Source organism: Panthera leo, chromosome F2 (genome assembly GCF_018350215.1).
Source record: "Panthera leo isolate Ple1 chromosome F2, P.leo_Ple1_pat1.1, whole genome shotgun sequence".
In the NCBI taxonomy this organism is placed as follows: Eukaryota; Metazoa; Chordata; class Mammalia; order Carnivora; family Felidae; genus Panthera; species Panthera leo.
In genome coordinates this window covers 24,203,076-24,216,329 of record NC_056695.1, presented here as the reverse complement: position 1 = coordinate 24,216,329, position 13,254 = coordinate 24,203,076, and positions in this window count along the sequence as shown.

The following is a 13,254-nucleotide window of genomic DNA, read 5'->3' as shown; positions in this document are numbered from 1 at the left end:
ATGGGTCTTCTGGTCTTATTGGGGAGGGAGTCCACCACGCTGGGACCAAGGCAAGCGTGACTGGGAAGGGCATTTCCAACAGAGCACAGAGGGACAGGGCTTGGTGTAAGCAAGTCGGGTAGAGAGTTTTGGTGCTGTGCTGGTTCCCCCAGGTGGCCCTGTTCATATGTTGATGGCCAGGACAGGGAAATTGTACCTCCAGTTCCTTTGTTCCCAGTGGCATCTCTCCATGAACATTGCCTCCCTGGGACATGCTTGAGATGAGCAACTAATCTGCCTACTGCGTGCCCCAGGCACCGTTGAATTTGCTGTTTCCACACTGTATGTCTGTGGGCTGTTTGCCCTGCCTTTTCTCCAAGAGCAGCCCCAATGTCCTCTGAGCTTTCCCCAAGCCAATCATGCTGACCTTTAAAACTCCAGGCTTTAAGCCCTACTGGTTGCAAGAACTCATGAAATTTTTGGCTGTCTCTCTTTCCAAGCCAATTGCTATGGGAATTTGTTTTCTCCAGGCACTTCCCTGTATGCTAGTCTGCCTCTTGGCCTTCTTTGTGACTGTAGCTTCCTCCCCACTGCAGCAGTCACAACCCATTTCTCTCCTAAGCCACACCTCCACACTTCCTCCCTTCCTCACCGTGGCCTCTTCTCTGCCTTTAGTTGTAGAGTTTTTCTTCCAATCTTCCAATCAATTTCTGGGGTATTTAGGATGATTTGACATTTATCTGGTTGTAATCATTGGACAGGGGGAGCCTAGGGTGGTCCTACTTTGCCACCACTTCCCCTCACCTCCCTGCTTCTGCCTTTTAACCTTCATATTAGCTTTATAAGTGACTAATCTACCTTTAGAGTATATTTGCTTTTAACAGTGGAATGTTTTCCTTTTTTTTTTTTCTATTTATACACTTTTCTTATATACTTAAAGAAGCCTTTTAACATTTTCTATAAGGCCAGTTTAGTGGTAATGAACTCCTTTAATTTTTGTTGGTCTGGGAAACTTTTTATCTCTCCTTAATTTCTTTTTTTTTTTTTTTTTAGTTTATCTTAAGAAATAGAGAGCAAGAGAGAGAGCGGGGGTGGGGCAGAGAGAATGGGAGAGAGTGCAGGCTCCATACTGTCAATGCAGAGCCTGACATGGGGCTCAAACTCATGAATAGTGAGATCAGGATCTGAACCAAAATTAAGAGTTGGACGCTCAACTGACTGAGCCACCCAGGAGCCCCTCTTTTCTTCATTTCTAAGTGATAGCTTTCCTGTGTAAAGTATTCATGGTTGTAGGTTTTTCTTTGAACACTTTGAAAATATCACTCCTTTCTGGCCTGTAAAGTTTCTGCTGAAAAATCAATCATCTGATAAACCTATGGGGTTTCCCTTCTACATAACTTTGCTTTTCTCTTGCTGTTTTTAAGATTCTCCCTTTTTATCTTTAAATTTTTATTCTGTGTCTTGTTATAGACCTACTATGTTCTTTTTGTTTGGGGCTCTCTGTACTTTCTGGATCTACACTTTGTTTTCTTCCCTAGGTTAGGGGGTTTTCGGCTATTATTTCTTTAGTAAGTTTTGTGTTCCTTTATCTGTCTCTTTTATCCTTCTGGGACCCCTATAAGACAAATATTAGTGCACTTGGTGTTGTCCTAAAGATCTCTCTACCTTTTTTTCTTCTTGTTTTTGCTGTTCAGCTTGGTCGCTTTCCACTATCCTGTGTTGAAGATCGCTGACTGGTTCTTCTGTATCCGGTAATCTGCTATTGATTCCTCTACTGAATTTTTTCATTTCAGTTATTATATTCTTCTTCTCTGACTGGTTCTCTTTTATATTTTCTGTCTCTTTGTTAAAATTCTCACTGTGTTCATCCATTTTTCTCTCAAATCCAATGAGCGTCTTTATAACAATTTTATGTAAATTGCTTATCTCCATTATATTTTTCTGAACTTTAGTCTTATTCTTTCATTTGGATCATATTCTTCTGTTTTCTCATTTTGCTGACTCTGTTTGTTATACACATATTAGGTAGGTGAGCTATATCTTCTGGTCTTGAAGGCAGTGGCCCATCGTAGAAGGTGTCCTCTGGGGCCCAGTAGTGGGCCCAGTAGTGCAATATTCCTAGTCACCATACCAGATGCTCTAAGGGTATCCTCTGTGTGGACTGCATGCACCATCCTTTTGTGGCTGGACAATGATTGCTGTGGGCATGCTGGTGGGTTGGGCTGGCTTTCAATGCACTATCAGCAATAATTAGCTGAAACTACTGTGGGTGCAGTGACGGGCAAGCCTGGCCCCTGGTGTGGCTGGCTGAGTGTCCCAGCTGCATGTACTGCCAGCATGCCTGTTGGTGGGGCTAACTTCTTTCCTCCCTGAAGTAAGAGTCAATCTGGGGGGTCGACATTGGGTCCTGGTTGGGGCTGCCTGCAAGATGTAGCAGGGAAGAAGCCACCTTGGAGGGGTGTCTGGTGTGGTGGACATGATGAGTGTGGTAGGTCCACAGCGGAATGCCAGAGCAAGGCAAACAGTGCTAGTAAGGTAGACAAAGAGGGTCAGAACTGGCTCCAACAAGCATCTGGCCAGTTAGGCTGAAGGAGGGCAAAATAAATGGCACTCACTGGCACTTCCATTCCCAGAGGAACTCCTACAGATTCCTGACCCTTCATCACATGTCCCAAAAGTATATGTATAACCAAGATGCTTTTCAAATTGCTGCTTCTGTGCTAGGTCTTGCAAAGTGATATAGTGTGCTGACCCTTTAATAGCAGAGACTATTTTCTCTAGCCCTCTGGATCTTTCAGAGATCAGCCTCACTAATCTCAAAGCTGGGTGTTACAGGGGCTCCTCTTCCTTGTGCAGGTCCCCAGGGCTAAGGGTACCCAGTGTGAGGCTTGATGCACTCACTCTTCCACACTTCTGATATTCCTTTGCTTGTAAGTCCTCACATTGGAGATTTCCTGACCACATCTCTGTCCCTCTTACACTTCTTAATGTGGCCTTTGCTTTATATCTTTAGCTGTGGAATGTCTGTTCTTCCAGTCTCCAGGTCGTTTTCAGTGTGAGTTGCATTACATGCAGTAGTTGCCTCAGTGTGTCCCTAGGAGGAGGTAAGTTCAGGATTCTCTCCTACTCTGCCATCTTTCCCCATTCCTGGTCAATACAGAGTCACATTTTAAAAACATAAATTGAATGTCATCACTCCCCTATTTAAAACTACAAATGGCTTCCCAATGCACTAAAAAAAAAAAAAACCTTTAAATGATCTGCAGGTCCTATAGCAATGTGACCCCTGCCTACCTCTTCCCCACTTAATGTCAGCCTCTTCTCAATTCGTCTCTTAGATATCTTCGTTGATGAACCTGTCACCAATACTCATGTCGCCTACTCACATAGGAGCTGTCTCACTTCAGTTTTCTTTTCTGCAGAATTCTTGTCTCTGTTTGAAATTGAATTCATTTGTTTATTGAACTAATTTATTGTTTGGCTTTACAAGAAGAATATAAACCAGATTCTTAATGAAGGTATAGATCTTGTCTGTCTTCCTTTTCTTGAGCTATACCTAAACATGCTGTGAACTCCATGCATGTGTATGTGTTAAGTATAAGAACAAAAAGAAGCTATCCTGGCTGTAAGCCTTTAGAAGTGGTGTAGAATGCTAGAACAATAAATTCACAGGGCAAGTTATGTGTATAAGATAATATACTAGAAGATAGGTATCTGAAATATAACCTGTGTGTATTTGCTTGCTTTCCTTCTGATTATGCCTACTTTTACTCTAAAAGTAAGTGGCCCTCCTTTTATTAGGTCTCTTTTTAGGACCTAAGTGTTGGTGCACCAAAAATAAACCAGTAGAGGGCAAGCTAGGACAGGCTGCAGTTCTGAAAATAAAACAGATGTTTGTGGTCAGCAGTAGAGAAAGATCTATGTGAGACACCAATCAGCTCTGCATAGGCTTGGCTTAAATTCATAGTAAATAGAATTGCTAAAATACATCTATAATTTTATGTGCCTATATAGTGTTTGCTTAGTTTTCTTTTAACTGATTTAAACTGTTTCAATAGTTTTTTCTCCCAAGATGTTTTCATAATATGAGTGAATATATAAATTTTCTTCACACATCAATTTTGCAAAGTCACATAAGTGTCTTATACTAATTAAATAGACCTCAGTTGTCTACATTATTGCAGGTGAAGGGTTGAGCCAATATTTAAATCTCATGTGTATATTCTTTAGAATGTGTGAAGTATCCGACTTTGGTCAGGTCATGATCTCACAGTTTGTGGGTTCCAGCCCCAGGTAGGGCTCTGTGCTGACAGCTCAGAGCCTGGAGCCTGCTTCAGATTCTGTGTCTCCCTCTCTGTCTCTCTCCCTCTCTGTCTCTCTCCCTCTCTCTCTGCTCTTCCCCTGCTCAAACTCTCTCTCTCTCTCAAAAATAAGTAAACATTAAAAATCTTTTAAAAAGTTAAACTCAATATCAAAATGTCATTAAATTCCTTAAGCACACACAGACACTGGCTGGGGAAGTCAATTAACAAACAAATAAAGTACTACATTTTTACTTATAACTTACAATTTACTTCTCAAAAATCCATAGAAAGTTGGTATTTTGCCTGTTTTGTAGATGATTAAACTGAGGTTTGAGGAAGTTAAATAACTTGCTTAAACTAATCCTAGTCCTTAGGGAAGCTGAGATGCAAATCCAATCTACGTATTCTTCCCACTACAGTACAGAGTAATACTCAAGTTCGCTAGATTTCAGGTGCACAGAACTGGTTAACTGTAGTAACAGGAAAATTGGAATTAGAGGGAAAGGACATGGTTTATGGCTGAACTAAGCCAGAGATCAAACATAAAATGGCACAAATATTCTCCCTTTTTCATGCTTTTTTACACACATGGCTAATCACTCACAATACTGTTCCCTCACCAAATCCAGATAGAGCCTCAAAATCTTCCATAATGTAGCATGCAAAATAAGTTGTTACCAATCACTTGAAAATGGCAGAGGTAACCAAAATATTTGCCATCTCTCTTCTAAATAGGAGTATATTGAATAAAATTGAACTGCAACTGATTAAAGATAACCTATTTTCTGAAATAAAAATTGGACATACATTAAACACACAATGTAACTCATTGCCGTTTTATCCATGTTGACTGTTTCCCAACACCTTTAAATGTTTTATCTCATTTAACATGCAAGAAAGCCCCAAATTTGTACTTAAATCATTAGGTGCATACAAAGTAATTGCATTTTCCTTTAAAAAAACTTATTTTAACATTTATTATTATTGAGAGACAGAGAGAGAGCATGAGCATGGGAGGGGAAGAGAGAGGGAGAGACACACAATCCAAAACAGGCTTCAGGCTCTGAGCTGTCAGCACAGAGCCCGGTGTGGGGCTCGAACTCACAAACCGCGAGACCATGACCTGAGCCAAAGTCGGACGCCCAACCAACTGAGCCACCCAGGCGTTACGCATTTTCCTTTTAAATGTATATTGCCACTTATTTCCAATCTAAATAGTTAAGTTATCTAGCATTCTCAACATAAATGTAGTCTCCAAAAATCTAAGGTCTATAACTTTAAGAGCCAATATTTGTTTGAAAGTCATCATTATTATACTTTACCAACTTATTTAACACAATGTACTGAACATAATTTGTGTTCTTTGATATGAATCAATGTCAGTATTACAAATTTTGTAGTTTATATATGCTATGCACAATGTTATTTAATCTTCTTTGCCATTTATCCATTATCAATCAGGTCTTTTGTTTCTGCCTGTCTCCTCCAGATGAATGTCTTATCATGACTGGCTTATTAAGAACTATTATATAAACCTCTGTATTACTGATTCAAAAAGGCTAATTTACAGTTGCTGAATTCAAAGGAAAAGAAAGACATGTATTTGAAGGTCTGTACTGATCTGAATTACCCTCCAAAGAAGCCCAGAAATGGAAAGAAATTTTGAGGTGTTATCAGGGCTTGTAGAGTTGGCTCCTTGATCCACTAGCAACCACCAAAGTGACCTTGAACAACCCATTATAGCTTCTGGACTTTTCTGTTCTCCTATCAATAGAGTCAGACTAAATGTATGCCAAAGTCCCTTCTAATTCTAACATGATGCGGCCTATAGGAAATAAACCCATGTACATATTTCTTATTTTCCATCCAGACTCTTACCAAGACTCTTAAGTTTGATAAAATCTGGCTCTATTTACCTAAAACTCTAAAATTCCTCTCTTTCCAGGGCGCCTGGGTGGCTCAGTTGGTTAAGCGGCTGACTTCGGCTCAGGTCATGATCTCATGGTCCGTGGGTTCGAGCCCCGCGTTGAGCTCTGTGCTGACAGCTCAGAGCCTGGAGCCTGTTTCAGATTCTGTGTCTCCCTCTCTCTGACCCTCCCCCGTTCATGCTCTGTCTCTCTCTGTCTCAAAAATAAATGTTAAAAAAAATTTTTAAATAAAAATAATAAAATTCCTCCCTTTCCATCTGTCGAGGTGTACCTCAAATAATGTGTTCATCCAGACCTAAAAATCTGTTTTGCTCAAAGATTCCAATAATGTTGTATGCACACAGGAATACTATTTTCTTGACTGCCTCTATGCTGCCCCTACTCAACCAGGTTTGTTTGGAATAGAACAAAAGCAGAGAAAATTATAGGCTGCAAGATACTTCAATTAAATCTACCTGGGTCTTTGTCTATCCCAGTGACCAGCAATTGATCCCATTGATTCCATATACATATGTTTTTAATTCTTAAAAAATAATTTAATAATTTAATTTAAATAATGGCAATGTTTGCTGATTATAGCCCTGTACCAAGCAGAGGGACTGGCACGTTCCATGTATATGAGAATGATCTGTCAAATGAATGGCAGAGAATACATTCCTAGGTGTGTCATTCATAAAAGTCCCATAGGGTTTTCCTTTTATGCATATGCATTAAATGTATTTTTAGTTGACTTTGATGTTAATCAGAAAAAGAGATTTAGGCAGTAACTACACATATAATGAAATTTAAATAATTTGATAGAAAAAAAAGTGACTAATTCCAGGAGAAACATTTTAATGGTCTTTAATTCAACATTGTACATTTCTGAAGACACCCTATATGTCCGCATGGAACCTAGGCTTTTCCTGAGGAATTCTTCCATCTGTGGTTTCTTTACCTGCTTTGGTTGCCTTGAATTTGTCTCCCCATATAGAGTGCAATCTCTTTTCAGGTTATTTTCCCTGGCCTTAATCCACCAGTATTTGGAAACGTTGTTTCCAGGATTTATAATTTGGTTTGCATTACTACAGTCCAGGTAGAGCTGTCCCGACTAAACACCATAACCCAGGAAATAAGTATCATACCTCCCTTTCATTTCTGCTCTGTGGTTAAAAGCATTATGAATCTGGACACTTAATCTCCCTGGGCTTCAAGTTCCTTACCTGAAAGTAGTAATAACTATTACCTTACCTATCTCAAATCAGTGTGAGAACAACAAATGAGACATAAGGAAATATTTTATAAACTATCAATTATCATACCAATATAAAATATTGACCATTTTTGTAGCCTTGAATGTTTCAAATTCTGTATAGGACAAAATGAGACAGAAAAGTTGGAAAGAACTGCTTACCACATACCTATTAAAACTGCTATGCAAGGCATACTATTTAATATTCACAGAAACATTATGGAGTAGTCATTCTCTTTACTTAATTAACTTTATTAACCTTCCAAAAGGTTAAGTATCTCCTGTAAGACCACATAGCTAATTATCAGTGTCACACTGAGAATTGGAAGATTAATGTGTATCTATTTGGCAAAAATAAGAAAAGGGAACTAGAGAAACCATCAGTCAAGATTTGAGGGAACAGAATTCCGAGAAGTAGATAGGGTAGTGCCAAGCACAGAGAGAAAAAAAAAACAGGGTGATTCTTCAGGGCCTGCAGAAAAAGAATGAAGAAGTCAGGGAGACTAGCTGAGGATCTGAAGGAGACTGCACCCAGACCTGGGTACATTCTAGTTTTCTGCCAATTAAAACCTCAATTATACCTGTCTTTAAACACCTCAATCTTTAATATTAGGATTTTTGCCTCTGTACTATGAAAAATTGTGCAACCTTCCTCTGAGTTTTGTCAGTCTCGGAAATCACCATAGGCATCAAAGCCAAAATGTGTAAGCTTTTTCCCAATATTTACTGTAAATGTTCTGGATAATTGCACTAATCCATTAATTCTACCATACACAGGCAGCTGCTAGTGTATGGGAACACTTTGTACGTATCAGAAAAGCATAAAATATAGTATAATCCTGTAGGGATAGTATAGTTTTGGAAAGCAAGTCTCTTCCCATGGTAAAACTGGGATTTCAACTTAAAGTGACACAGAAGCATTTTAAAGACTGGTTATATGCGGTAAGTGATTTTCCCAATGTGAAAACTGGGTACAAAATGCATTTTACAGAGAGGAAATTTTTGACAGAAAGTTCAGTTTAATCAGAAGTCATAAAATTAGTGAATGAAGGGCTTACCTTTATTTAGAGAGAATTTGGCAAAAAAAAAATGTATTTTGAACTCAGTCTTAACAAGTAGTAAAAGAAAAGTTTTATTATTTCCAAAAGAAAAGATGTATTATTTCCAAACAAAACTTTAAGTCTTAACACAAAACACCTTTATTGTTTTTGATCCAGCTAGTAAATTTCACAGTAGGCATATTTAGACCATTAGCATGAGTCAATAATATGTCATCTGAAAACCCTCCAAATGCCAGGGAAGCAACAGAGACTTTAAGGAAACCAGGAATCCGTAGACAAATTTCAAATTCTGTGAGGTACCATTGAACCTGCAAGAGCAGTAGATTGACTAAATAATTATGTAGTCCATAGTTGTATGGTCCAGGGCTAGGTTCTTGTCCAACCTTTCTTTTTATAAAGCAAATCAAAATAGAAAATAGATTCCCAATGAATGGGCGGATTTATAGACTGTGCCTGTTCCACTTGTAGTTATTTTTGGCAAATCTCCTTGTTTTCCTATAAGGTATACTATTAAGTTAATCTCCAACTTTACCCAAAACCAAGAAAAGGAAAGGAATTTGGACTAGGGTTATGCATTCAATTAAAATCTTTTCTTAATTCTTCTTATACATATAGCAATGTGTATGTTGGCATCCTGGAGGGTGCTGCCCCATGCCCACATAGTATACCTCCGAGCTGGTGTTCTAGCTGTGCTTTGAGCAAACCATTCCAAACCTTTAAAATGCTGACAATTTCTAGGTTGTGTCATATGTGATATAATGAGTGAATCTCATGGTCATGAGCCCACTTTTGCACCTGCTCTTTTGTAAAGTAGGCTCTCTGGTCCAATGCCATGTTATGTGGGATCCCATGCTGGTGGATCAAGAACTCTGTAAGTCTTCAGTTAATGGAACAGGAAAGATAAATCCACATCTGAATGTTTCTCTTCCTATGGGAACAAATTACTAGCCTTTCCAAGATGAAAGGCTCCATTGTGGTCAATTTGTCATCAATGGTTAGTTGGTCTCCCCAGGAATGCTGCCATATTGGGAGCTGAGGATGCGCTTTGTTTCTGGCAAATTGGACATTCAGCAATGGCAGCAGCTAGATCAGCCTTGATAACTGGAGATACATGGTGGTCCACCTGTGTGTAGCCTCCATGTCTGCACATCTCAGCTACTTCTCTCCTGAGCCCACCATACCAGCAAACATCAATCAGCTTAGTATTTTTCTACTTGGTTGTTTACTGCTTTATCCAAGAAGGATGTTCTCTGATGGGTGTATCAAATACAAAGATCTCCATACTTTATGCTCATTCCCATATGTTAATCTACATATCTTTACCCCAGATCTCCTTGGCCCTCCTTCCCTTTTTTACCCCTTTCAGGTCCCTAATTAGAGATCTATGTATCTTCTAATCTCCAACCATTTCTTTTTACTCACAAAGCAGTTCACCAGGAAGATTTTTCCTTACCACTCTCTTTCAAGACTACCCCTTAAGGTCTTAGTGCAGCTGCCATCTATTTTCAGCTTAAACCCACATACCAAGCCGGCCCATCTGTAAAGTTAAGCTCAGGCATTTCACTCCTGTGCCAGCTGATCATACAGGACTTCCCATACAGTCATAGGCACAAGCTGAAGGGGTTCTGGTGTAACCATGATGGATGACATCTGGGCTAACTGCTCACACAGTTTGCTTATCACCCAGCAGAGTTTGTGTTTCCTTCTTCATGGTAGAAGGAGAAAAATGCACTAATTTGTCTTTCATTTCAGAGGGGATATCCTGGCATGACCCCTCACCAAAGATCTCTAAATGGTTTTCAGATATGGATGGTCCTTAAAATTTTGCAATGTTTATCTCCTACTTTTGGTATCCAAGTGTCTCATCAAGGTTTCCAATGTGACTGCCTGCTCATCTCACTAATAAACATAAAGTCATCAATGTAATGAATAGATATGATCTGGAGGATGCCAAGATGCTCCAAATATGTTTGGAACATATCATGACAGAGGGCATAAGATACCCCTAAGGCAAAAGTGTAAATGTATATTGTTGTTCATTCTATATAACTACAAACTTTTCTGATGGTACTTTAGCAAATAGCATGTGTTTCCCCAAATCAAGGCTCCATACTTCTATCTATCTGATGTCATATTAATCTATTCTCACAAGAACATCAGATATATCTGATATGAAGACCATGATCAGGAATCTAATTCAGTTAATCTTGCTGTAGTCTGCATTTAACCTGTAGGATCCATTTATTTTCTTCAGGGGCCAAAGAAGTAAATACATGTGATGGGAATCTACCCTGAATCCTTTAGATGAGGAGACAACAGACATTTTCCATGAAGATTGTACCTATTTTAGGCTGTAGACCACATTTTTAGTCTCTGTGGCATATTTTAACAATCTTTTAAAAATGTGGAAACCCCTATTGGCTTGAAGGCTATACAAAAACTGGTCATGCATCAGATTTTGCCTGGGATCTGTAGTTTTCCAATCCCTTCTTCAGATCCTTGTGATATTATTAATCTATTTCTACCATCTCTTCACCCAATATAGTTACTGATTTGCCACCTTGGCTCTGGTGTGGGAAGTAGTTTTAGAGGGTTTCTCCTTGTCTTCCCCACTATGATAGATCATACCCCTAAGAGTAAGACCCAATATGGGGGTTAAGCCAATTGCCAAGCATATCAGTCCCAATTATACATTTGAGGACTGGAGAAATGGTCACTGGGTGGGTCTTTAGACCCAGTGGACCTTAGAGTTCCATTTATTATCTGATCCCTATAATTTATTAGTCTTGTATGTTATTTGATTTTTTAAGCTATGGTTGTGAGTTTGATTAAAAAATTTAAAATTAAGGAAAAATTCAGTTGGGTTTTTCAGTCAATATTTGGAAAACTAGATGTTAATGAGCAAAACTACTTTGTTACTTGAATTACATGGAATTGCTGGGTAGGATGTATACAACATATTTTGTAAAATCTAGAGGTGCCAGAAATGAAGATATAGCTCAATGTCAGAGTTATTAAAAAAAAACTTAAATAACGAGCCCAAACAAGTATACGGCCTAGATGTAAATATTAAAGTGCTGCTGGATGGGATTTTAATGACCCTCTGGAGATTGGAGATGGGGCCTACAGGCTGTATACTTTGGAGTAAAACACCCTTGGTTAAAAGCCTGAGAGAAGTGTTCTCTTCATGAAACAAAAATAGAACCACTGTGCCCTCCAAATTCTGCCTTGCTAAGCCATACAGCTTGTCATCTGCCAGTGCTCTAGATGGAAAAAAGAGTTACTTGCAAGAAGCTAGAAACCCAAGATGGCTCCATGCTTGGATGATACATTCAGATTTACACCAACAGAGGGGGTAAGAACCCCTAAATTTGAATTTTTAAGAAACTTGGTTCAGAGACAGTTAAGAACCCAGGCAAATACAAAGCCAGTCTGTTGAGATTCTTCCATAGCCTAAGGCATGCAGGATTCCCAGACAAGAGAATTTCCACACATGTTAAGCTCGCAATGAAAACAGAAACCATAAGAACAAACCAACCCAGGAGAAAGAATTATCAAACATAACAAACAAGAGGATCATCATCATCTCCAAATCTGGAAATAATAGAATATTTTAAAATTTGTGAAATAAGGATTTTTACAATGTTTTACAAAATGGAAAAAGAAGACATGAAACAAAAAACCAGACAATATAAAAACTGTGATGGGATTAAAGAGTTAAATTTCCATGTATAATTGTGGAAAGTTAACAGACAATATCTATAATATATATATGCACATGTATTATGTGTATTGGAAAATCTAAAACCAAACAGGTGAAAATGGTTGCCTGTGAAAAGCAAACCAGGGAAAATGTAGATAAGAGGCAAGAAATGATGTGATGTTTTGTTTTGTTTTGTTTTACAAGCTCTTTTACACTACATATTTTTTTATTTTAATGTTTGCTTATTTTTGAGAGAGAGACAGTGTGAGCAGGGGAGCAGTAGAGAGAGAGAGGGAACCACAGAATCCAAGGCAGGCTCCAGACTCTGAGCTGTCAGCACAGAGCCCGACATGGGGCCCGAATACATGAACCGCGATATCATGACCTGAGCCAAAGTTGGACACTTAACCAACTGAACCACCCAGGCACCCCTACCTAACTTTTATCTTAATAAAAAAATAATTAGAAATTTTGTGAAGTAGAAGAAAGAAAATGTAAGGATCAGGGTCAGAAATTTAGAGGTATTTGTGGATTCAAAGTAATCCTGTGAGTAATGGAATACATGGAATGTATGTCTTAAAAAATAATAAAACTTCTAGTGAAAAGCAAATGTCTCTTGCCCCATCACTTGTGCAAATTTGTAGCAGACCCCAAGAATCCAGAACTGTATTTTGTGCCATTTTCTCCCTATGGGCATTGTTCAGAAACAAAAAGAGTACAGACATCATTCCTGAAGTCTCTCTTGGAAAATGTTATATTTTAAAAGGTCTGAAGCTGTCATTACGTTGGACATCTTACACTTAGGTCTTAATAGAGTTTTTATTTTGAAATACATCTGGGAAAGAGCTTCCAACCTTTTCAGTTCTTCGAGTCTCTCAGTCTTATTATAAGCCTATATCTATCGGGGCTCACAGCAAAAAGCCATGAAATAAAAAAAATGTCAATAATAAAAAAAAAAAAAAGGAAGACATCAATCCATGAAACATTGTAGAAGAAAGATCAAAATGACTTTGTAAGTGAAAACAGGAAAAAAGATGAAATTCATAAA